Source organism: Musca domestica, unplaced genomic scaffold (assembly GCF_030504385.1).
Source record: "Musca domestica strain aabys unplaced genomic scaffold, Musca_domestica.polishedcontigs.V.1.1 16, whole genome shotgun sequence".
In the NCBI taxonomy this organism is placed as follows: Eukaryota; Metazoa; Arthropoda; class Insecta; order Diptera; family Muscidae; genus Musca; species Musca domestica.
In genome coordinates this window covers 8,288,173-8,313,586 of record NW_026712219.1, presented here as the reverse complement: position 1 = coordinate 8,313,586, position 25,414 = coordinate 8,288,173, and the positions used below count along the sequence as shown (strand labels likewise).

The following is a 25,414-nucleotide window of genomic DNA, read 5'->3' as shown; positions in this document are numbered from 1 at the left end:
GTATGCCCCCATATAACGGTACCTGCCGATATATGGTATTTTGATGATTTCACTCTAAGGAAGATCTTAATCGGTACTACAACCTATGGCAAAAGCCCCCATATATGGCAAAAGCCCCCCAGCCCCCATATAACAGTACCTCCAGATATTCGGTATATTGATGATTGTAGCGACATTACTTACGGGATTTTTTTTTGTATTTAAAGTTCGTAATGTGTACTTTTCGGTAGTTTTCGGAATTTTTTTGAAAATTTTTAAGTCCCTTCGAAATGGTGGAGGGTATTAAATTTTGGCCCGGCCAAACTTAGTTGCGTTTTTACTAGTTTTATCTCACCCTGTATGACTGAGGGTATAATATTTTTTTATTCAGTGAGTAGATTTACTCTCCGCAAAACATATTTATTTTAAAGTCTACTTGTTAGTATAGCACCATAGTTCGATCCCCATTTTCTACCAAATCAGTGGTAATTTTAAATTTAGGCTACTAAGAGGGTAGTTAAATTTCACGCATACAATGTTCCATGTAGGTTCACTTTTTAGTATAGTCAGCATAGTCTAATTATTGATTTTTCGAAGTATCTGATACCAATTCCAAAATAGATCCTTTGCAATTTCTATATCTTTATATATACATTTGTGTTTTTGGAGTGTAGCCGTTTGGGTCGTAATTAAAGTTTTTAGCCTCCAACAAGCCTATAAAAAATTTAGACCAGTCGATTCCATATTATTCATTCCATATTATTCTTAAAAAAAATTTCTCCATGTGACCACCTTACATACTTACACAATTGTATTTACACTAACACACAAGATCACATCCAAGTTTTTGCAAAACTGTCAATGGATTTTGCGCATCCAACAGATTCGAAACCTTTTGGCTTAAGTTGCGTGCCATGTCATTCCGCTGTCGTTGTCATCATTCTTCGTCATTGTGTTGCGTTGTGTTGTGCCGAGAGGTAACATTCAATAAACCAGTAACAAAACGGCAGCAGCAACAAACAAAACAAGTTGGGTAAATTAGTCTCTCAGTAGCATTCGATGTTTGCTCCTACTGTTGTTGTTACTGCAAACACAAATTAAACTTATTCTCTGTTATTGTTAAACAACACAACAGAGCAACATCAATGCATGCTTAGCCAAAGAGACCGACAGACGTATGATGCATGCAAGTGAGCTAATCGCATAAAACATGAATGAATGAATGGACGATGTCTTCGTTGGGCCCTAGGTAATGAGCGCCAAAGAGAGCATACAATTCGTAAACATAATCATGAAGTTTGTGGGGTCGTATGAGTGCGCTGATTTAAATGAATTATTTTTCTCGAGCGTAACTGTTGGCCAACAGACTAGGGTGTGTGTGTGAGTGCGCGAGCAGCCACTTCCCAGCTAACAATTTTTTCCGAGGGCTCTGATGTCCGATTTTTTGTCGAGATTTTCTGTCGTTTCTTCAGAAAAGTTTCCGAGTAATCTGCACATACTCGTTTCTTTTGTTTTGTTTGAAAAAAACAAAGCTAAAGAGAAAAAAAAAACAGCGTATACAGAGAGTTAACTCTTTTTTGGCGAGTATTTCTAATGTTACTCCAGAAAAGTTTCCGAGTAATCTGCACATACTCGTTTCTTTTGTTTTGAAAAAAAAAAAAAAAAAAAAACACAAAAATTCTGACATTAGCAGAGAGTTAACTTTTTTCTGTTGAGAATTATTTTACCGTTCCTTTCGAAAAGTTTCCGAGTACTCTGCACATGCTCGGTTGAAATTATTTGAAGAATTTTGTGTACACAACTTTTTTGTTTTTTGATTATGATCAGTTTGTCGTCAGAATTTGAACGGAGCACGAGTGCAGTGTGTTGCAGTGAAAAGTTAAAATGAAAATTAAAGGAAGATTTGGACCTTCAGTACCTTATGGTAAGTAAGCACCTTTCTACAATTACTACTTTTATTAATATCTTGAATTGTTTAGCTACGCCGTTTAAAAAATCAACGCCATGACAATGTAAACACTTTTACATATGAAAATTTTAAACTTATTTTTCAAACTGGCGAGGTCAACGTTTTCGTGGCACGAAATGTATCAAAATACAGCTGTAAAGGACATCTAATTTATTAGGCTCGTTAAAGGTTTGTATCCTTGTGTTTTAAACTCTTTGATAATGTAAATAATATTTTTTTTTCATTTTTATTACTTAGATGCGGCATTGGAACATATTCCGGAAACTATGGGAAGTGCCATATAAACCCATATAAAACATTTCTTCAACAAACCTTAAGCTGGGCCAAAATCGAACTCAGTCAACCTTAAACTCCTTTGTTCATCTGCGAATAAGCCAGCCGATGACTTGAGCCAGCCAAATATGCGCTTTATATATTTCCACCCTTAATTATATTGATTTACATTGAATTGCAACTTTTTATGTTTTTTATATATTAATTTCCGTATTCCTTATATTTTACAAAAAAAAAAAAAAAAAAAAAAACTGAATACAAATGTTCTGTCATTAAATTGAAATATACAAACATAAACAATTATCTAAAAACTAGATAAAGTTTTATTATTTCTTTATGTTTTTCGATTACAACTATAAAATAAATGTAGATTTTTTTGCGAATTTCGTATCAAACATCCTATTATTTTCCGATTTTCGAATGAATTATTCGAATTTTTCCCGATTTTCGGATTAAACTATAGAATAAATTCAGATTTTTTTCCGAATTTCGAATCAAACATCCGAAAATTTTCAGAATTTCGTATCAAACATCCTATTATTTTCCGATTTTCGAATGAATTATTCGAATTTTTCCCGATTTACGGATAAAACTATAGAATAAATTCAGATTTTTTTCCGAATTTCGTATCAAACATCCTATATTTCTCCGAATTTTCCTTTTTTCTTTGCCGAATTCTATACGAATTCGCCCCGAAACTCTTACGTTCTTTCAGAATTTTTTCCGCAAAATCTTTCAGAATCTTGGGCAATCTCAGACAATTTTTTTCCGATTTCTTTCCGAATTCGACATCAGAGTCGGAAACTTGTGCAGAGTTTTTTTTCCGAATTCGGAAGAAAATCGGAAAAAAATGTTTGCTGGGTTGGCTCTGCTGGAGTAATGTTGTAATGTTTAAAGAGGTGTCTGTTATTTTGACTTGTCTGTCTACTTGTGGTGGTGGTCTATCGTTTTTACGCTTTGTTTTCTTCTCATTTCTCCCACTGTGTGAGTAAGAGCGGGCCTGAGAGCATGGAGAACCAGCAAACCCATCATCAGTGTGGTTGTTTGTTCGATGTGCGGTTAACTGCAAATGCTTCAAGTAGTGAATTTTTTTAACACTTTTGCGTTTATTTTACGAAAAGCTCTGCTATTGAGCGGTTGTTGGTCTCGGCGTACAGTTGATTTGTTCAGTGTGTGTCGTGCCTTTTAAGCTTCTGCTTCTTCTTCGTCTTGTTAATTTTGAACAACCAGACAAGAAAATAAATTGAAAAAAAAAAAAAATTATAAACCCTCCATACTAAAGAAAACGAAGTATAATCGTATGATACCAGAAAATCATTCGCCAACAAACGACGATCATTTCGAGTATGTTGTGCACACATTAGAAGTGAAATATAGATAGGTAGTTTGCGAATGTGTGTCTGGTGCGTGTGTGTGTTCTTAAATGAGAGAATATTTTCGCCAAAGATTATAAAAAATTTCTATCCCCGTTTCGCGGAATAGAATTTCAAATGCTCTTTCTCGTTTTGGCGGTGATTGTTGCTAAAGGCGAACTTACTAACCAACCAACCAACACGTTTGTTGTGCGACGGTTACGCGGCAATGTTCACGACCCCGAACTGACTAGAAGCGCGTGTTTGTTCTAAAGTGCGTTTGTAATAAAATTTCATTTTACGACCATTTGGGGGTCGCCAAATGAGGTGTTATAAATTGTGGAAAAATAAATGGTGTTGAAAAACAGTTATGAAACTATAATTTTAAAAATTACAGGAGAAAATGGATATAACAATGAAATATTCAATTAAAATAATGCATCAATACGAAATTTAATGGAGATCTTGATTTTATCCTGATATCAGTGTCTTCTTGTTGCTCTTGCTGTTGGATTATTTTATGCATGGATGGCGATATTTTATGCCTATGTGAAATAAAATGTTATTAAAAAATTGTGTATGTTTATGTGTGGTTTTAAAATATGTAATCCCTAATCCAATATTTTACCAGTGCATGCAAATTATTGGATCCTGCATACATAAATTTCATCTACTTCATGTACTTTATTATAACTGCAATTACAAGATTTACAGATATTTTGAATATAAGTACTGAACACTAAAATTCGAAATCAATTTGTTCTTATCTGTTTTGAGTTCCAAGATAATTGTGATAGCGTTCGTTTTGTCATTTCAAGGATAAGAGTTATAGGTACACGTCTACTTATCGACTGAAAATAGTAAACCCTAATCGTTCTGCTAATCAGTGTCCCAATTAATTTGAAGGCTAAAGGGAGTATACATCACCGAATAATAAATCAATGTATACAAATTTGGTCTAAATATGTTTCAGAGCCACCAACCAACCGTCAATGTCGTAGAACAGGGGAAACAATTGAACGAAATTGAATAATAAATAATATCTAAATTATATGCTTCATAATTATTATTATTTTTTTTTTTTTTTTTTTTTTTTTTTTTTTGGGTATTGACTTATATAAGAGAAACCTGTAGGTCTATTCTTTGACTTTTTAATAACATTACTCATTGTTTGCATTTCAATCGACAAAGTTTACAGAAAATGCATTAATTGCATCTATCCTACCATATAGCCAGATATTAAAAAAAATAAGAACAAGTTAAAAAGCAGTAAATTCGGCCGGGCCGAACTTTGGATACCCTCCACCATTTGGAAATTTTACAAAAATTAAAATCATTAAAAAATTCTATTTAAATTTTAAAATTACCTAATATAGCCGTTTTATTGGGTTCTATACGACGTGGGCATATATAGGCATTGTTTGTCATAAGCCATTACCATATTCAAATTCGAAAACTTGAAATAAACGGTGAATAATGTAGCTAAAATCATCGAAATATCGCATATAGGGAGGTACCGTTATATCGGAACCGTGCGAAGACCTGGACCAGCATAGAAAATTTTCTGACATAAGCTGTAGCATACATTACGAAGTTCAAATACGACGTCTCAAACAATTTCGGTGGGTATTGTACCTAAACTCGTTAAAATACCGAATATAGGAAGGTACTGATATATGGGGCCTATACGAAGACCTGGATCTGCATTGACAATTTTCTGTCACAGACTGTGGATCCCATTACGAACGTCAAATACCAAATTTGAAACAATTCCGGTTAATAATGTCGCTAAAATCATCATAATACCGAATGTCGGGAGGTATCGTTATATGGGAGCTATACGTAGACCTACATGGCCTATTTACGAACTTGACCTGCCTACTGGAAAAATAAACATGTGTGCAAAATTTTAGCCTTCTATCTCAATTCGTTCGAAAGATAGCGTGATTAGAACAGACAGACAGACGGACATCGCTAAGTCGATCAAGAGTGATCAAGAATGGAGGGTATAAAAACTCTTCAGAAGCATTGAATATTAAACGATATTATTTGGAAATGTATAATTGACTTAAAGCTTTGAAGACCTATCTCACAAGATGTCAATGTTTTGAAAGGTGAAATATTTAATTTTTATTCGGTACACAGAGAGAAATTCGTAGGATGTTAAAAATGTTGACAAATCAAAGAATAAATTTAATATAGGAAAGAAAATAATAGCTGTAATTTCTTCTGGAAAATGTTCTCAGTAACATCTGGTAGTAAACAGCTGATTTTCAGTCAGCCGATGCTACTGGGTAATTTGGTATCATCAGCTGATTACAAATTAGCTATTTAGTAGTAGATTTGAAAATATTTGACATTTCTAGTTAATAATTGGATAATTGTGAAGAAAATTGGGGTTCATTCATTTTTCAGAAACTTGTTCACAAATTTACATTTTGAAGAGATAAATTTATATATATATATATATATATATATATATATATATATATATATATATATATATATATATATATATATATATATATATATATATATATATATATATATATATATATATATATATATTCCGTTACCAACAAACAACAATTGATTTATATATATATATATATATATATATATATATATAAAAATCAATTGTTGTTTGTTGGTAACGGAATCAGTTGAAAACGGCTGGACCGATTTGCATATTTTTTTGTAAAAACTTTCCTCATACCCCGAGTTAGGTTTTTAAAGAAAAAAAATATATACCACGCCCACTTTTGCGCCCACAATTTTGATTTATCTAAAATCCTTATATTTCCCAATATACAGGAGATATCGGTTTGAAAATTATTGCACGAGATACTGTTGACTTTTCATCCCCCTCTAAGTATTTATATGGGTCTGAGGAACTGTCGTTGTCAGTACTTTTTAATCTATATCTATCTATATATAAAAGAAAGTTGTGTTAGTTACTACGCTTATAACTTAAGAACCGCTGGACTGATTTTAACGATTCATACAAATTGGGAATTGTCTCCTTTCCGAAAAGGATAATATCAAAAAAAAAAAAAAAAAAAAAAAAAAAAAAACGTAAAAATGTGATATATTAACATTTTCATTTTGACTTTTGAAATGTACGATAGTAATGTTTTATTTTGCATGATTTTTTTCCATTTTGACTTACTTTTTTTTAATGTACATTTGTAGTGTTTTTTTGTATTTTATTTTTGAATTCAAATATTAATACCAATTTATTTAATTGACTTGATTTCTTGAGAAATGAAATTGATGACGAGTTACATGGAAGTGTAGTACCGAATTATGTGGTGGCGAAACGGAATAGATGATGTCGAAATAATTGAATGGAATCGAATTTTAAAATAGTAGTATAGTAGTAGTTTTGCAAACTATATAAGGACCTTTAAACATTTGCTGTAAAAAATCAGCGATCAAGTTGAAGATTTTTTCAATGTGTTATTCTTCTTTTGTCAATTTTTGTCAATTTGTATTATCTAATTGAATTCAGTAAATTTTTTGTGAACAAAATAATTTTTCACTATATACAAATTTTCACCAAAAAATGAAATAAGTGGGAAATACGATGTTAACTGACATCTACCTTTCAACTCCAGGGCCGACATCGTGGTTCAGCTGGAAGATGCGAACACATTTGAACAAACAAAAATTACCGAAAAAGCCTAATGGGACTCATTTCAAAGCGTGGAACTACTTCTTTCCTGTCACAATAATCCGTCCAATGTACATTCACCAAAGTACCAAATTTAAAGGGTGCAAAATAGTAGAACGAATGGGACTTTTAGTAAGAAGAGGATTTCTATCCTTCCAGAAATTCTTCCCAAACATTCAAGATACCTTAAATCGCTTTTGCAGGTCATGATATCGATCAGAACTCACGGATAAGGGTACCGATACCCGATTTCATATTTATATAACCATCGTATGATATGAGCTATTTTTGGTGTCTTGGTCACTTTTTAAATATTTTGGCCATTATTTGGCATCTTTGTTTCTAAGGAGGTAGAGAACCTCTTCGCATAAAGTTTGAAATTTTCAGAGTAGGGCCAATTTTGGTCTTGACCACATTCTTTAATTGATTTGGCTAAAAATTGTATTTATACTACCCTGGGGTAGGGAACCATCATACAGATAATTGCCACATAGGAATTTATTTAAGTAAAGTCCCCACATTGGAGTATCCCCAAGTCCACTTTTACATCTAATTGGTGGTCAGAAAAGAAAATTTTGTTTTCTATTGAATTTGTAACCCCCAAGAGAATATTGGTTGGGCCACGTTTTGGTATAACCCTTATATAAATGTATCCCTGATTTCAGCTGTGACCGTGGTCTTGGCCACGTTTTTCAACTGATTTGGCCAATATTTGCTGTATTTAGGCTACTTTATGAGTAGAGAACCATCTTACAGAAAAATGTCAACATACGTAAATATTTTGGTCCCCAGGCCCGCCGATCTATAGTGATGTTTACCGATTGGCGGACAACAACGCGGGTATTGTTTAATCGTCATTTATTTTACTTTGAACAAGAACATAGACTTTTTGGGGACTCTAATGCGCAATTTGAGGTGCTATGGTAATGGGTGTAAAAGCGTAATTAACTTTGACTATTCATTTTTGCCTCCTCCCATAGTTATTTTACCCTCCTCCCATAGTTATTTATTTCTATTTAGTCGAATCAATATTTATATTAAAATTTGTTCACCTTTATGAGCTAAATTTGTGAAATATTATGCTATGCGAAATTTGCATTAAAGACTAAAACTACGGGCCAGCAACGCGGACCGGGTCAGCTAGTGTATATATATATATATATATATATATATATATATATATATATATATATATATATATATATATATATATATATATATATATATATATATATATATATATATATATATAAATTCTACGTTTTCGGATTGTTTACATATCCACTTAGAATGTCTTTGAAACGTGCTTGATTGGAATAACGGTTTTAGACACTTTGTATTTGGAGTCGATGTAGGGGTGTCCGTTCCTCGGTCTGTCTGGCAGGATAAAGCGCACGACAACTCCTAAAAGGTGTGTACTATTTAGTCCAAACTTTGTCTCTCATATTAATATTATCGAAAATAGGTCGAGTTTGGAGGTAAGAAATATCGGTCTGGTAACTCCCCTACAAAAGCAGAAAATATTTTTTTTATAGATTAAGTATGGACCACCTGATTTTCTTTTCACTTTGCAAATTCTAATATCTTTACCAGTGCTAGGTCAGATGCGAAAATAAGCAATATCGGCTCACTCCATCGAGTATCTGCCCCACAAGGGGTCAAAATTTCGAATAATCATAAGTCGTATGACACATTTTATACGAATTATGATTATTCGAATTTCAACTCATGATTTGGTGTGAAGATGGTTGGTATCTATATTTCCCTCTGGTACCTCTTCCACAAGGGGGTTAACATAAAAACACAAAATTAGCAAATTATGTGGAAAAAATCTACTTTTATAGCTCAGTTCCTGTTCTTCGTTCTGGAAATATTTTAATGGTACCACACGTGAAGTAAATTTTTGGGCGGTAGAATGTTTATATCAAAGTTTACAGGAAAAAAATCTAAGAAAAGTAAACATTTCGTCATGGATCCCGGACCGCTCTTTGTACCTACGTCTTTGGGTACCGTTTAGAAGTACTCAATCAATGTTCTTTGTTCATCCTGCTTGTACTTGGGCCATATGAAACAGCTGTTAACCAATCTTTTGGGAATAATGCAATTGATTATTTGTGACACACCATAACACCATAGCCATAACCGTTACCGCAGACACCAATTGAATTGTTATTTTCTGCCGTAACCATAATTTCCAGAAATATATAAAGAACAGGTGTTTATGGTTATGGCACCGCTAATTGATAACATAACGGCGATGTTGTATGTCATGTCTAATTGAACCCTTATTATGATATCATTTAATTTTTTATACCCTCCACCATAGTATGGAGGATATATTAAGTTTGTCATTCCGTTTGTAACACCTCGAAATATACATCTTAGACCCCACAAAGTATCTATATTCTTGATCAGCATAAAATTCTATGTCGATTTCGCGATGTCCGTCTGTCTGTCCGTGTGGGGAAATCATTCTAGCTTCCATGTTTTGGTATAGGCCCCATATAATGGTACCTCCCTTTTTCGTTATTTTGGTGAATTAATCGACATTATTCACCGGAAATGTTTCAAATTTGGTATTTGAATTTCGTAATCCTTACATCCTTACATCCTACGACAGAAAATTGTCTGTGCAGCTACATTCGGTATTTTTAAGATTTCAACATAATTATAAACGGATTGTATTTTTTTTTTTTAAATTACCGAAGTCGTTCCAAATGTCCACCATTCAAAGATCGGCCCGACCGAACTTAGAGCTGTTGTTCCACCTATGAATATTGAAAAAAGAAAATCCCAACACTCCCTTTAATTTCACTCAAAATTAAACCTACCCCAGTCATATTACATATCCTTATGGCTATGTATGTAGCATCATTCAACTGATAATATGGTCATACAACATAGGTACCCATTTCCATTGTAAATATTATCACTTCGTTGCATTTTAGTATTCCACTCATTTTTTTTTGTTTTCTCAATTCAAGATATTCATTTTCTTCATGTTTTTTACCTTTCGTCTCATGTTGTTGTTTTTGGTGTTTTTTTTTTGTGTTTTTGATTTTTGCATGAAATTTATTTTTTTTCTCAGTTTGTTTTTTGTTTTGACATTTTTTTCTGTCGTGTGTGTTCATTCAATTTTTTTCGGTTTGTCGGCTTTGCTTGGTGAACGCTGTCATCGCAGTCACCGCTGTGAATATCTGCCGCATTTTTATTATTTTCAAGATTTGCCCGTTCGTTCAGTCTTTTGCCTCATTTTCAACGGCCAAAGTCGTCGTGTCGTCGAACGTACCTATCAACACCAACAAAGAAACAAAATCCCCATTTCTTCTCAAAAACGCCACACAACAACAGCAGCAAGAGCAACAAGAACGCAAGCACAGCCCAAGTGAAAAAATAATAAATAAATATCCTATGGACCGGACCACAGCATTGTGAGGTTGCGTCAATATCTTAAGTCCGTTTCGATAACAACGTGGTGTTTTATGCAACAAGGATTTTTTGGTGTTGTTGCTGTTCGGTTTTGGCCAAAAACAAATAACGTTATTATCGTTGATTATTGTTAATATCGTAAAAGAAATTTGTATGTGATACGGTGTACGTGTGTGTGAGAGAGTGTATCTGCACAAGTGACAGTGTTTATGCAACAGTCAAACATATTTTTGCGCAAAAAAAAAAATAAGAAAAGCAAAATATTATCGAAGAAAGAAAGAAATTTATTAATTTTATTTCCTACACTTCGTTTCATAAACAATAGGCAAGGAAAACCAAGAGCAGCAGCAACAACAACAACAGCAAGTGAAAATATTTTACCAAACACAACAAAACCAAACCTACCTACCAACAACTACAAGTGCAAGAAGCGAAACAAATAAAAACGAAACCAACAAACAACCTTGAAAACCCCCACTAAAATAACAGCAACAACAACTACATTTAAACACACAAAAAAGTGAAAATCATTAAAAATATATATTTTTCTTGTGTTTTTTTTTTTTGTTTTATTTGCTACAAGTGCTCATGTCATATATCTTTTTTTTCTTATATTTTCCTGCAGATACAATAATTTATTCATAAACAAAAAACGAAAATATAAAGATAACACAATTTAACAAAATAATATACAATCATAATTTTTATTAACCTGCCGAAAAAAGAAAGAAACAATCAACTACAACAACTTAAACAGCAGTCATCAGTGAATTTTTAAATTTCTTAAGGATTTAAAAAGAAAAAAGAATCAAGGTAAGCAAATATCTTGGAATTAACATTTTAATGTGTTTTTATGAATTGCATATATTAAATTATAAATTTTAGCAGTTGGCATGAGAAATGCATACACACACACACACTGACACCCAAAATTTCTTTATGACATTTTAATTGTGGTCTGGAAAAATACAGAAATACACATATACATATAACACAGCAATAGACATAGTGTCACCTCAGCTGGGGTATTTTGTGTTCGAAAATAATTTTTTTTATAGAATGGCCTACAATTCGATTTTTTTCGTCTGGGACAAATAAATATTTTTAAAAGAGGGAATATTTTGGAAATTTTTTCGGAACAATTTACACTTCCATGGAGATATTATTAGTTTTGAAATTCCGGTTGTAACTCCTCGAAATATTCATGTTACTCCTTGAAAAAATATTCTTTAAAAAATCCATGTTTGATTGGTCCTTGAAAAAATATTCTTTAAAAAATCCATGTTTGACTGGTCCTTGAAAAAATATTCTTTAAAAAATCCATGTTTGATTTGTCCTTGAAAAAATATTCTTTAAAAAATCCACGTTTATTGTGGTCCTTGAAAAAATATTCTTTAAAAAATCCATGTTTGATTGGTCCTTGAAAAAATATTCTTTAAAAAATCCATGTTTGATTGGTCCTTGAAAAAATATTCTTTAAAAAATCCATGTTTGATTGGTCCTTGAAAAAATATTCTTTAAAAAATCTATGTTTGATTGGTCCTTGGAAAAATATTCTTTAAAAAATCCATGTTTGATTGGTCCTTGAAAAAATATTCTTTAAAAAATCCACGTTTATTGTGGTCCTTGAAAAAATATTCTTTAAAAAATCCACGTTTATTGTGCTCCTTGAAAAAATATTATTTAAAAAATCCACGTTTATTGTGCTCCTTGAAAAAATATTCTTTAAAAAATCCACGTTTATTGGTCTTTTAAAAGATATTCTTTAAAAAATCCACATTTATTGTGCTCCTTGAAAAAATATTCTTTAAAAAATCCACGTTTATTGGTCTTTTAAAAGATATTCTTTAAAAAATCCACATTTATTGTGCTCCTTGAAAAAATATTCTTTAAAAAATCCACGTTTATTGGTCTTTTAAAAGATATTCTTTAAAAAATCCACATTTATTTGTCCTTGAAAAAATATTCTTTTAAAAATCCACGTTTATTGTGGTCCTTGAAAAAATATTCTTTAAAAAATCCACATTTATTTGTCCTTGAAAAAATATTCTTTAAAAAATCCACGTTTATTGGTCTTTTAAAAGATATTCTTTAAAAAATCCACATTTATTGTGCTCCTTGAAATAATATTCTTTAAAAAATCCACGTTTATTGGTCTTTTAAAAGATATTCTTTAAAAAATCCACGTTTATTGTGGTCCTTGAAAAAATATTCTTTAAAAAATCCACGTTTATTGTGGTCCTTGAAAAAATATTCTTTAAAAATCCACGTTTATTGTGGTCCTTGAAAAAATATTCTTTAAAAAATCCACGTTTATTGTGGTCCTTGAAAAAATATTCTTTAAAAAATCCAAGTTTATTGTGGTCCTTGAAAAAATATTCTTTAAAAAATCCAAGTTTATTGTGGTCCTTGAAAAAATATTCTTTAAAAAATCCACGTTTATTGTGGTCCTTGAAAAAATATTCTTTAAAAAATCCACGTTTATTGTGGTCCTTGAAAAAATATTCTTTAAAAAATCCACGTTTATTGTGGTCCTTGAAAAAATATTCTTTAAAAAATCCACGTTTATTGTGGTCCTTGAAAAAATATTCTTTAAAAAATCCACGTTTATTGTGGTCCTTGAAAAAATATTCTTTAAAAAATCCACGTTTATTGTGGTCCTTGAAAAAATATTCTTTAAAAAATCCACGTTTATTGTGGTCCTTGAAAAAATATTCTTTAAAAAATCCACGTTTATTGGTCTTTTAAAAGATATTCTTTAAAAAATCCACATTTATTTGTCCTTGAAAAAATATTCTTTAAAAAATCCACGTTTATTGAGGTCCTTGAAAAAATATTCTTTAAAAAATCCACGTTTATTGTGGTCCTTGAAAAAATATTCTTTAAAAAATCCACGTTTATTGTGGTCCTTGAAAAAATATTCTTTAAAAAATGTTGCGGAGCAGTGTAAATAAAACCAAAAAGAAAATAAAACACAAGAAATTAATATTTTAAAATAAAAAAATTGGCGGTTTTATTATGTTATTATATTAGTCGAATAACTAATATAATTTTACCTTTTTGTACAATTGGTGTTGCAGCGATGTTGTTAAGACGAAGATCGAAATATTCATTTTGCACAGATCAGTCAGGCAGGTCAAGTTTAAAGATGGGCTATATCGGTCCTTGATATCATATAAACCCACATATCGGTACCCCCCATATTCGGTATTTTGATGATGTAGCCAAATTTTTCAATGCAATTGTCTTAAAATCCACAAAAGGATTTTCTTCTGAGTACTTTACACCCTGGAAGAGGGGCCCCCAATATTCGATATTTTGATGATTTTAGCGACATTATTCGCAGGAATTGTTTCAAATATCGTATATGAAGTTTGAAATCGGTACTACAGCCTATGAAATTAAAATTACTTAGGCAGTGAATCTGTCTTTAAATTGTATGTGAATCGGCTGGAAAATAATGCCGCAGACTGAAAATATCCACAATCAATATATGTAAATAATTTTATATTTTTTTTTATTAGAATACGGTTGGAAAATATAATTCGGATCTCAAAAAAAAAAAAAAAAAAAAAAAAAACAAACAATTACAAGTGGATGTTATAGTATTCGGTTAGTAGGTCAAAATCCCAAAAGTGCTATGGATTCCTAGACGATTTTTTTAGAATCTACTTTATAGTCTTTACCAGGCACAAATGGTCTCAAATATTTTGCTGAATACTTCGCAAAATTTAAGATGGAGATTTAAAATTTGATACAGGCCTTTGGGTTACATGTGTAATCAGTTGCGGAAAATATGTTTTGGTATAGCCTACATGTTAGGGTACATCCAAACTTCAAGTATTTTTACATTGAACCCCTATTTTTATACCCTCTGTCATGTGGCTACAGGGATATGACCAAAATGTGCCTACTAGAAATAAAGGTTTTTACCCGTACTTCTCATTGGATTAAATTCGTTTTAGGATATTTGCAGTCGATCTAAAGGGGTCCGTACGTCTATCGGGCTGGCTGATACGCTCTATAACTTTCGAAGAGAGTATCCGAATTGTTAAAAACTTGTTACACCGTAATATTATAATCAAACTTACATCGAGTTTGGAGACGATCAATAGAAGTTCACTCCTTCTGGTACCTCCCCCACAAGAAGTCAACATTTTCATAGAAAATAATTTAAGAATATAGCAAGAAATGATCATGCAATTATATATTCATACAGTTATATTTTGCAAATACCAATTTTTTTATTAGTGCTAGGCCCGACACAAAATGGACAACATTGGCCCATTCTTTCAGATCCTACTCCACAGAGGGTCAACAATTTAAATAAACATGACAAGTGTCAAAATATATTTAAATAATCGTACATTGGTTGAGGGTACACATTCGTCGGCAAAACTGATTGATACTTTTTAACTTGTTTATTAATAAGGATTCCTTTTCTTTGGTGACTCATAGTAAATTTTCATAAAGAACTATGCGCTTAAAGTCATCCATCTAAAATTATGTTTTGATGGAGATTTTTTCTCAAGCCCACACAAATTATTAAGGTTAATTTGCGATGTAAATTATTAAAAAGTCTTCTCTTTCTAGCCCTACTTTTACAATCTGCTAGATTTTCCGTTAATTAAAGTTCCGTTGCGGAAACTCCACTACAAAACTTAAAAAAAAAACAAGTAAGCAAAGGCTACAGTCGAGCGGGGCCGACCGACAACACTATAATAAATGATACAGTTTATATAGGCGAGATACTCGAAAGAATTCCACAAGATATTGTGACAAATAATAAAAGAAAACCATCAGGTTTCGTTCTCTAATTTTCGAATAATAGCAACTTAAACTATTTTGCTCATTTTCAATTTATTGGTAGATGTTGCACGTAAATGGTCTCCCTAGATCTGGAACCAATATTTCCCAAAGACCTATAATCTCTCAGAAGTGGCAAAAGATTAACATTTATTATTGGTTTTTGACTTAAACGCATATATGTGAGATACAGACATTTGGCTATATTCTTCAACAAAATCAGCCTTAACGAAATAGTCAGAAGTGCGTCTTTCTTGTATTTGTGAATTCTCCAAAAAGACACTGGAATGGATATTTTCGTATTTTGTCTACAAAAGTTGGCAAACTATTTCACACATTGAATATTTTTGGATGGCCATCCAAAACTATTTGGCTTTTGCAATGTCCGGTAACCTCCATTCAAATGCGATCGGGCGATAATTACGACTTGCTGAAAATTTTGCAGTTTTTTTGTCCATTTCAACCCCTAAATATATGGCGATTTTCTCCAAAAAGGGTAGGCTTCTATTCTGACCCTCATCTTATCCCCATGCAAAATTTCATAAGGATCGGGCCATAAATGCGATCTGTATATAATATCCTGATATCCTAACTACTTAGTTTTGTTAGCTGTAGAAATATTACAAAATATTTAATTCAAAATGAAATTATGCCAAAAATATGACAAAATTGAAAAAAATATGAGAAAATATTACAAAATCAACATTTTCATCTTTAGAGATATATTTTTATGCGATTTTTTAGGCGTTTTTTCTTTCCTGCGAAGAGGCTATTCTGAATTAATGAGAACTGTCGAAATCAGTTCAGCCGTTCTCGACATATAAGAGATCTTTCAAGCATATCTTCTTTGATAGACATATATATCGCACATATTTTGCTATATATCCGATTTGTTGGATGTTAACATCAATGTAAAGATCAGAGGTAACCTTGTCATGGCTTTTGATTTCGCCGGGATTTAAAATATTCGCGGTTTAATGAAAAATTTTGATTTTTTTCAACACAAAAGATATGGTCTATTTTACCCGCTAAATATTATCCGATGACCACCCAAATTGGTAGGCTTCTTCCCCGCCCTAAACTCTAGCTACATGCGCAATTCCGTGTCGATTGGTCTATAATTGCGACCTGTAGAGCTGCAAAATCAGTAATTTTTTCAGTTTTTGGTCCATTTCAACCCCTAAATATTATGCGATCATCTCCAAAAGAAATAGGGTTCTATTCTGACCTTAACCCCACCTACATTCTAAATTTCGTGAAGATCGGGCCATAATTGCGACCTGTAGAGTGATTACAAATTAACACGGACAGACGGACAGACGGACGGACGGACATACATATCTAGATCGACTCAGCTCGGCGAGCTAGGAAGATCCATATATACTTTCCTATATGGGAAACCAATATTTCGAGGTGTTACATAAATTCTGGCCCAATCAAACTTATAATACCCCCAACACATAGTGTTGTAGGGTATAACAAGTAAGAAGGCTATAAGTTCGGCCGGGCCGAACTCTCAATACCCTCCACCAATTGGAACGAATTTGGCAATTTAAAAAAATCCGTTAAAATTCTGTTAAAATCTTAAAAATACCGAATGTAGCCGTTATATTAGGGTCTATATGACGACCTAGACCTGCATCATCAAAATACTGAACATCGGAAGGTACCGTTATATGGGGGCTATTCGAAGACGTATACCTGCACAGACACTTTTCTGTCGTAGGTAGTAGTATCCATTACGAACTTCAAATACCAAATTTGAAATAATTCCGGTGGATATGACGCTAAAATCATCAAAATGCCGAATATGGGAAGGTACCGTTATATGGGGGCTATAAGAAGACGTGGACATACACAGACAATTTTATGTTTTAGGCTGAATTGCTGATTACGAACTTTAAATACCCAATTTGAAACAGTTCCGGTGAATAATGTCGCATAAATCACCAAAATACCGAATAAGGAGATGTACCATTATATTGGGCTTATACCAAAACGTGGACCTACATTTTCAATACCAAAAGTACTGCAGACATAATACACATTTGAGTAAAATTTTATCTACCTAAATCATTTCGTTCGGAAGCTAGAGTGATTTCCACAGACGGACGGACATCGCTAAATCGACATAAAATGTTATGCTGATCAAGAATATATACTTATACAAGAATATATCGTTTGTATATTTCGAGGTGTTGCAAACGGAATGACAAACTTAATATACCCTCCATACTATGATGAAGGGTATAATCATACATATTTTTAAATTTTACTGAATGAAAGCAAAAAATGTCGGAAATAGCATCAAATTTTAGAATAAGTTTATATTTGTTCGAATTGATCACCTTTGGCACGAATTATGGCCTTCAAACCTTCAATAAAACCACATCACACGCTGCCCGAATGTTGCTCTACGGTATTTTGGCTCATTCCGGCGCATTCTTTTCTTTCTTTCCAGAACATTTTCGAGATAATATTCGACATTTATTCCATTACTATTTGGCAAGTAAACACGATCATTTTGTTTGTTAACAAACTGCTGGACGGCAGTTTACCACTTACGGCCAAGCTAAGTAACTCTTTAGTCTATTTTCTTTCTGTTGTAGTGTAAATTCTTCTACTTTTTGGAATTTCAATTGCTTTAGCCCGAGCTCGTTTTCAATATTTGCCGAATGGAATATTGCGATATGTTCAGCTCACAGGTCATTTTTCGGCTATTGCGACGCGTGTTTCGATCAAGTCGCTTCTTTACTTTTCGAACCATTTCTGCTGATGTTGCTGTTTTCTTCCGTCCACTTCCTTGACGTCGAGCTATGCTACCAGTATCATGGTAACGAGCGATGGTACGAGACACCAAATATTTATTCACATTTAAATGCTGGAGTGATCTAACGATAGCCACTTGTGGTTTTCCAGCCAAACATAAAGAAATCACACTATCACGCTTGAATTCCATCACGAATAACTTTTATTCTGGAAAATTCTCACCAAAATGCTTTTGTACGCTTGTAAACAATATAAAGAGCTGTCACTGGAATCATTTTAACAGCTGTCTGAAATTGGTTGCAGTTTTTTCATGTCACCCTATATCTTGGGTCCATTGAGGCATTTCTTAAAATAAATAATTTTGTTTTTTTTTTTTTTTCAACGAAATGCAATTATTTTCTTGCCTTTTCCTTCTTATTTTCTCAACATCTCAGGTATGCCATTTTATTTTCATTATTATAATATATTTGCTTTTAATCAAAACTTGAAATTTCAAACCTGAAGGAACCTCCTCCAAGCATTGACTTTAATTCTATTGCATCTACGCAATTAGCATCTTCAAAATATTTCCATGCTATAACCATAAACCAGATGCCTGAAGGCATTATAATTTATAGGGGAGTATAAAATTTAAACTTTGTCTTGTTAATTAAATGTTGGCCGCAGCTTAATCACAACGACTATGACCTTAACCTTGCCAAGTATTACTTTTAAACAAAATCGAATGTACCCTCTTTCCATGGTGGGGTATTATTATCATTTATGTAAATTTTTCATTTCTTTCTTGTTTTGATTTCCTCTTCCTTATCGTGGCTATTGTTATGAACAGAGCTAATCAGTCGATTGTTATGACTACATAATAAAATATTTTTTTTCTTTTTAAAAATAATAATAATTCTTACATTTATAACGTGATAATAACAATTATATTACCAATCTATATAATTGTGTAAATAGTTAATAATTCTTCTTCTGCTTCTTCTCCCTTTTATGTGATGTAATTTATCTAAGCTGTGGCACGTTTTGTTTAATCACAGCAAACAAACACAAAACTCAGTTACAGTATTGAAATTATCATCGTCATCATCATCATCATGGAAATCAAAACAAAAGCTTTCTTCTTCCATGGGCAATTGGACGAACGACTGTGTGTTTGCCATTTTAAACTAGTTTATTGCTTGGCGTTTTTTGCTCATTCACCCATTCAGTCATTTGCTTTATTTTTTTATAATATTTGACTAGCCAGCTAGTCTATTTCGTTGTCTCCACGCTGAATGCTGTTCTTTGCCGGCTTTTTTTTTTTTTTTTGGTGTGAATATCGAGAGAAAATTAAACAGAAAACAGGTTAGAAACTATTATTGCTAATACGACTTAGTTGAAATGATCTCTAACTAGAATTCAAATAAGCCCTTTGGGCAAAACGGGCTAAGCTAAATACGAAGGTATTTTTTTATTTGTCCGTGTGTGTGTGTTTGAAAGTTATTAATTGTTAAAGCTCATAAACGTTGTGTACTCAAATCAGGGTGGTCGTGTCGCTAAGGAATGTTAATTTGTCGTTGGGGATGTTTTATTGAGAATGCTGGCCTTTCAAAGGTGTGCGTTAAGTGTAAAAGGGGCAACTATTAAAAAACTTGTTTGTCTTTGCGAGAGTAATGAGAATTAATTATCCGCACTCTGGGAAAAAACTGCCCGACTCTAACGATCCAGTGCAATGGGAACAAACAATGTTGTCATTACTTTGTAATCTATGATTCTTTAATATACTCAATATCTTGTAATATAAAAACTTGAAATATATTAATTTACTACTTATAAAATAGAATGTGGATTTTTATACCCTGCACCATAGGTGGAGGGTATATTAAGTTTGTCATTCCGTTCGTAATTAACGCGAAATCGCTTGAAGATATATACGGCAGCTATATCCAAATCACATCCAAACTTCATAAAATTTGGCAGAGGTATTTCCGAGCTCTATAAGATATCTGGTACCAGATATAATTGATGTCGAATGCATATTACGAATATGAGGAACTTAAAAACCAAATCCGATGAAACAAATATATGGGAACAATAGCTATATCTGAACCCAAATTTGATAAACTTGCTTCTAGATTGAATTTGATCGGGTGTACCAAAATTTAGGAATTTTTAGCAGATATTGGTCATTTGGTGCACAATTAACCTGAAATCGGTTGAAGATATATATGACAGCTATATCCAAATCTAATCCAATCTTGACAGAATTTGGCAGATGTATTTCCGAGCTCTATAAGATACCTGGTAGCAAGTATCATTGTTGTCGAATTCATATTACGAGACTTAAAAACCAAATCGGATGTAACATATACAAGAGAGCTATAGCTATATTTGAACCGATTTACACCAAATTTGATGCACTGGTTTCTAAACAGAATTCGGTTGGATATGCCGAAATTAAGGTCATTTGGACTGATACAGGGTAAGATAAAAAAAACGGCAACCAATTTTCCAATTTCTAAGTCACTTGTCCGACAACTGTTAATATTATTCCAGAGACAGCTTATTATATTGTCTACAAGCGTGTACAAGCATTTTGCTGAGAATTTTCCAGAAAAAAAGTTATTCGTCATTCAATTTAAGCGTGATAGTGTGATTTCTTTATATTTGGTTGGAAAACCACAAGTAGCTATCGTAGGGGCACTCCAGCATTTAAATGTGAATAAATATTTTGTGTCTCGTACCATCGCTCATTACCGTGATACTGGTAGCGTAGCCCGATGTCAAGGAAGTGGACGGAAGAAAAAAGCAACATCAGCAGATGGTGAATGGTTCGAAAAGCAAAAAAGCTACTTTATCGAAACCAGAGTCGCAGTGGCCGAAATATGGCTGGCAATATTCCATTCGTCAAATATTGAAAAATGAGTTCGGGGTAAAGTCATTGAAATTCCAAAAAGTGTAAAAACTTACACCGCAACAAAAAGAAAATAGACTCAAATGAGCTAAAGAGTTGCTTCGTTTGGCCGAAAAAGGTGAACTGCCGAATTTGGTTTTCTCCGATGAGAAACATTCGTTGTCCAGCAGTTTGTAAACAAACAAAATGGTCGTGTTTACCTGCCAAAGAGGTCAGCTGAAAAATTGCACTTTCGGTTGGCCACCAGAACTCAAGCGTCGGCCATGGTGTTGATGTGGGCCGCCATAACAGCCGATGGTCGCTCTACACTCGTATTAATCGACCGTGGCATCAGAATAAATGCCGAATATTATTGCGAAAATATTCTGGAGGGTGTATTAAAGTATTAGGCACGCAAACATTTTGGCCGCAGACCTTGGACATTCCAAGAAGACTCAGCACCGTCACACTCAGCACGTGCCACCCAAGAATGGTTATAAAATGAGGTTCCTCGCTTCATTAGGCCATCAAAATCTCCGGATACCAATCCGTTGGACTATTGTATCTGGAGTATTTTGGAAATCAAGGTTGGCGCTAAAAAATACCAAAGTGTCGATCACCTCAAGCAAGCGCTTCGCCGGGAATAGACCAAAATACCGCAGAGCAACATTCGGGCAGCGTGTGACGGTTTCATTGTCCGTATAAAGGCCATAATTCGTGCCAAAGGTTGCCAATACGAACAAATCGAAACTTATTTTAAAATTTTATGCTATTTCCGACATTTTTGCTTTCATTCAATAAAATTTTAAAACAAAAATGTAAAAATTATGGCGTTTAACTTTGTTGCAGTTTGTTTTTTTTATCTCACCTTGTATATGGGATCTATATCTTAATCTGATCTGATTATCAACAATTTCAATAGGGTTCGTCCTTGGGCCAAACAAATATTGTTTGCAAAATGTCATCTCAATCAGATAATAAATGCACAGACAATTTTTTGTCATAGGCTGCAGAACTCATTACGAATTTCAAATACCAAATTTGAAATAGTTCCGGTAAATAATGTCCCTAAAATCATCAAAATACCCAATGTCGGGAGGTACCGTTATATGGGGACTGTACGAAGACGTAGATCTACATGGCCCATTTTCAATACCAATGCGGACATAATACATATTTGAGTAAAATTTTATCAACCTACTTTATTTCGTCCGGAAGCTAGAGTGATTTCCACAGTCGGACCGACAAATTACCACTATGTGGTGTAGGGTATAAACATTTAAATGTCACTTTTACGGTAGAAGTATCATACTGAAACTATTTGAAATTTGTACCAATTTGGAAAATAGGGTTTCAAAGGCCACAATAGTTCATATGACTCGGATGTATACACCCATCTACGCACATAGTGTCTAAATGTATGCAAATTTAATTGCACGTCCGATAGTTGAGGACACACTCATATATGTACATTTACCTGAAATCATTGTCTCAACAATTTCAAAGTTAACAAAACATATGAAAAAAAAAAAAAGATAATTTATCTAGAATACACCAAGTGAGCTTGAACTATTTTAGAGGCATTTGTTTTCACAATATATCGTTATTTTTACCTTGAATTGAATGAACGAACAAACGATAATAAAAAAATGAATGAATATCTCTTTCAAACAATTCGCAATGAAGTTTACGAAAAAAAAGCCAATATTAAGTGTGAATCATTATCACAAGCAGTTTGAATTTGATTTCGATATTGTGCTGCAGCTACGTGCCATTACTGGCAACAACAGCTAGCTACCTTACCTTATGGTACTCATTGTGGCATACTGTAATAAGTGGCGTGTGGTTGATGCAACAGGTTGCAAATGGTTTTATTTGTTTTCAGTTTCTTGCTGCCATATAAATATGTATGTATGTATGTTTGCATGCATGTTGGTACCTCAAGTACAAACATTTGTGTGAAAAGCGTGATAGTCACATCATCATCGTAGAAAGCAATACAAATTTAATTACAACATTAGTTCGAAATGCCAGCAAGGGTAATATACATATATACAGACACCACTTGTTATTTGAATATATATGTATAGAGAGGTATTTAAATGGAAATTACGTATAACGAACGCAACAAGAAAATACAAAACGAAGAAAATTCGAAAAATGTAGAAAAGGCAAATTGTAAAAATGATGATGAGTTATTACCACATCACACAATTTTAAAATCAAAACAAACCACACAAACTGTCGTAGCTGCAGAGGGAAACGGGCAATGAATGAATAAAATCTACATCAACTCATAACCGATTTAAAAACAAAACATAATAAAAATTAAAAAAAAAAAAATAATAATAGCAAATAATGTTAACGGTGTACGTGTTCATATTGCAACAATAATACATAACGTTAGCAATGCCAGACAAGTGGTGAAAATGCACAGTAGTTTAGTTGGAAATTTGTATATTTTTTGCCTTTTAAATTTTGATCATATAATTATAGGGAAGGATTTATTTATTTTAGAAATAAAGATACGTTTCGAAAGACTTGTACACGGTAGATGGTATCTACTTAATCAGGACTCCCGCATGAGGTTTTTATGAAATGTGAAAAAAGATTATTGCTTGGATAAATTTAAGGAAAAATTTAACATTTTTGGAACATTCACAAAAAAAAACAAAAAAAAAAACAAGTAAGCAAAGGCTACAGTCGAGCGGGGCCGACCGTTGAATACCCTACAACACTATAATAAATGATACAGTTTATATAGGCGAGATACTCGAAAGAATTCCACAAGATATTGTGACAAATTATAAAAGAAAACCATCAGGTTTCGTTCTCTAATTTTCGAATAATAGCAACTTAAACTAATTTGCTCATTTCCAATTTGGTAACCCCCATTCAAATGTGCGTGAGGATCGGTTGATAATTACGACCTGCTGACAATTTTGCAGTTTTTTGGTCCATTTCAACCCCTAAATATATGGCGATCATCTCCAAAAAGAGTAGGCTTCTATTTTGACCCTCATCTTATCCCCATGCAAAATTTCGTAAGGATCGGGCCATAAATGCGATCTGTATATGATATCCTGATATCCTAACTACTTAGTTTTGTTAGCTGTAGAAATATTACCACATGTTTAATTCGAAATGAAAATATGCCATCTCCAAAAAGAGTAGGCTTCTATTCTGACCCTCATCTTATCCCCATGCAAAATTTCGTAAGGATCGGGCCATAAATGCGATCTGTATATGATATCCTGATATCCTAACTACTTAGTTTTGTTAGCTGTAGAAATATTACCAAATGTTTAATTCAAAATGAAAATATGCCAAAAATATGACAAAATTGAAAAAATATGAAAATTTTAAAAAATCAATATTTTCATCTTTAGAGAGATATTTTTATGCGATTTTTTTAGACGCTTTTTCTTTCCTGCTAAGAGGCCATTCTGAATTAATGAGAACTGTCTAAATCAGATCAGCCGTTCTCGACATATAAGAGATCTTTCAAGCATATCTTCTTCGATAGACATATATATCGCACATATTTTGCTATATATCCGATTTGTTGTATGTTAACATCAATGTAAAGATCAGAAGTAACCTTGTGATGGCTTTGTGATTTCGCCTGGATTTAAAATATTCACGGTTTTATGAAAAATTTTGAATTTTTTTCAACACAAAATATATGGTCTATTTTGCCCGCTAAATATTATCCGATGACCACCCTTCCCCGCCCTAAACTCTAGCTACATGCGAAATTCCGCGTCGATTGGTCTGTAATTGCGACCTGTATAGCTACTGCAAAATCCGACATTTTTTCAGTATTTGGTCCATTTCAACCACTAAATATTATGCGATCATCTCCAAAAGAAATAGGGTTCTATTCTGACCTAAGACCCACTTCCATTCTAAATTCCGTAAAGATCAGGCCATAATTGCGACCTGTAGAGTGATTACAAATTAACATGGACAGACGGACGGACGGACATACATAGCTAGATCGACTCAGCTCGGCGAGCTAGGAAGATCCATATATACTTTCCTATATGGGAAACCAATATTTCGAGGTGTTACATAAATTCTGGCCCAATCAAACTTATAATACCCCCAACACATAGTGTTGTAGGGTATAAAAAACAAGTAAAAATGGTGTACGTTCGGACGGGCTGTAGTATCCATTACGAACATCAAATACCAAATTTTAAACAATTCCGGTGAATAATATCGCTAAAATGCGAAGACGTGGACCTGCACAGACAGTCTTCTGTCATAGGCTGCAGCATCCATTACGA

At 33.1% G+C, this 25,414-nt stretch overlaps 1 protein-coding gene across 8 annotated transcripts in view; it reads left to right on the top strand.

Annotated features, from left to right (window-relative positions):
• The first annotated feature begins 3,373 nt into the window (after window positions 1–3,373).
• The window catches only part of LOC101898945 (Leucine Rich repeat protein), a 149,164-nt gene continuing 127,123 nt past the window's right edge, over window positions 3,374–25,414 (top strand). For 2 of the 8 annotated variants that reach the window (XM_059120030.1, XM_059120036.1), the window contains exons 1-2: window positions 3,410–3,565; window positions 11,301–11,488. The gene's annotated coding sequence lies outside the window, so the exon portion shown is untranslated. The other 6 variants (XM_059120035.1, XM_059120038.1, XM_059120031.1 and 3 more) reach the window with 6 other exon arrangements.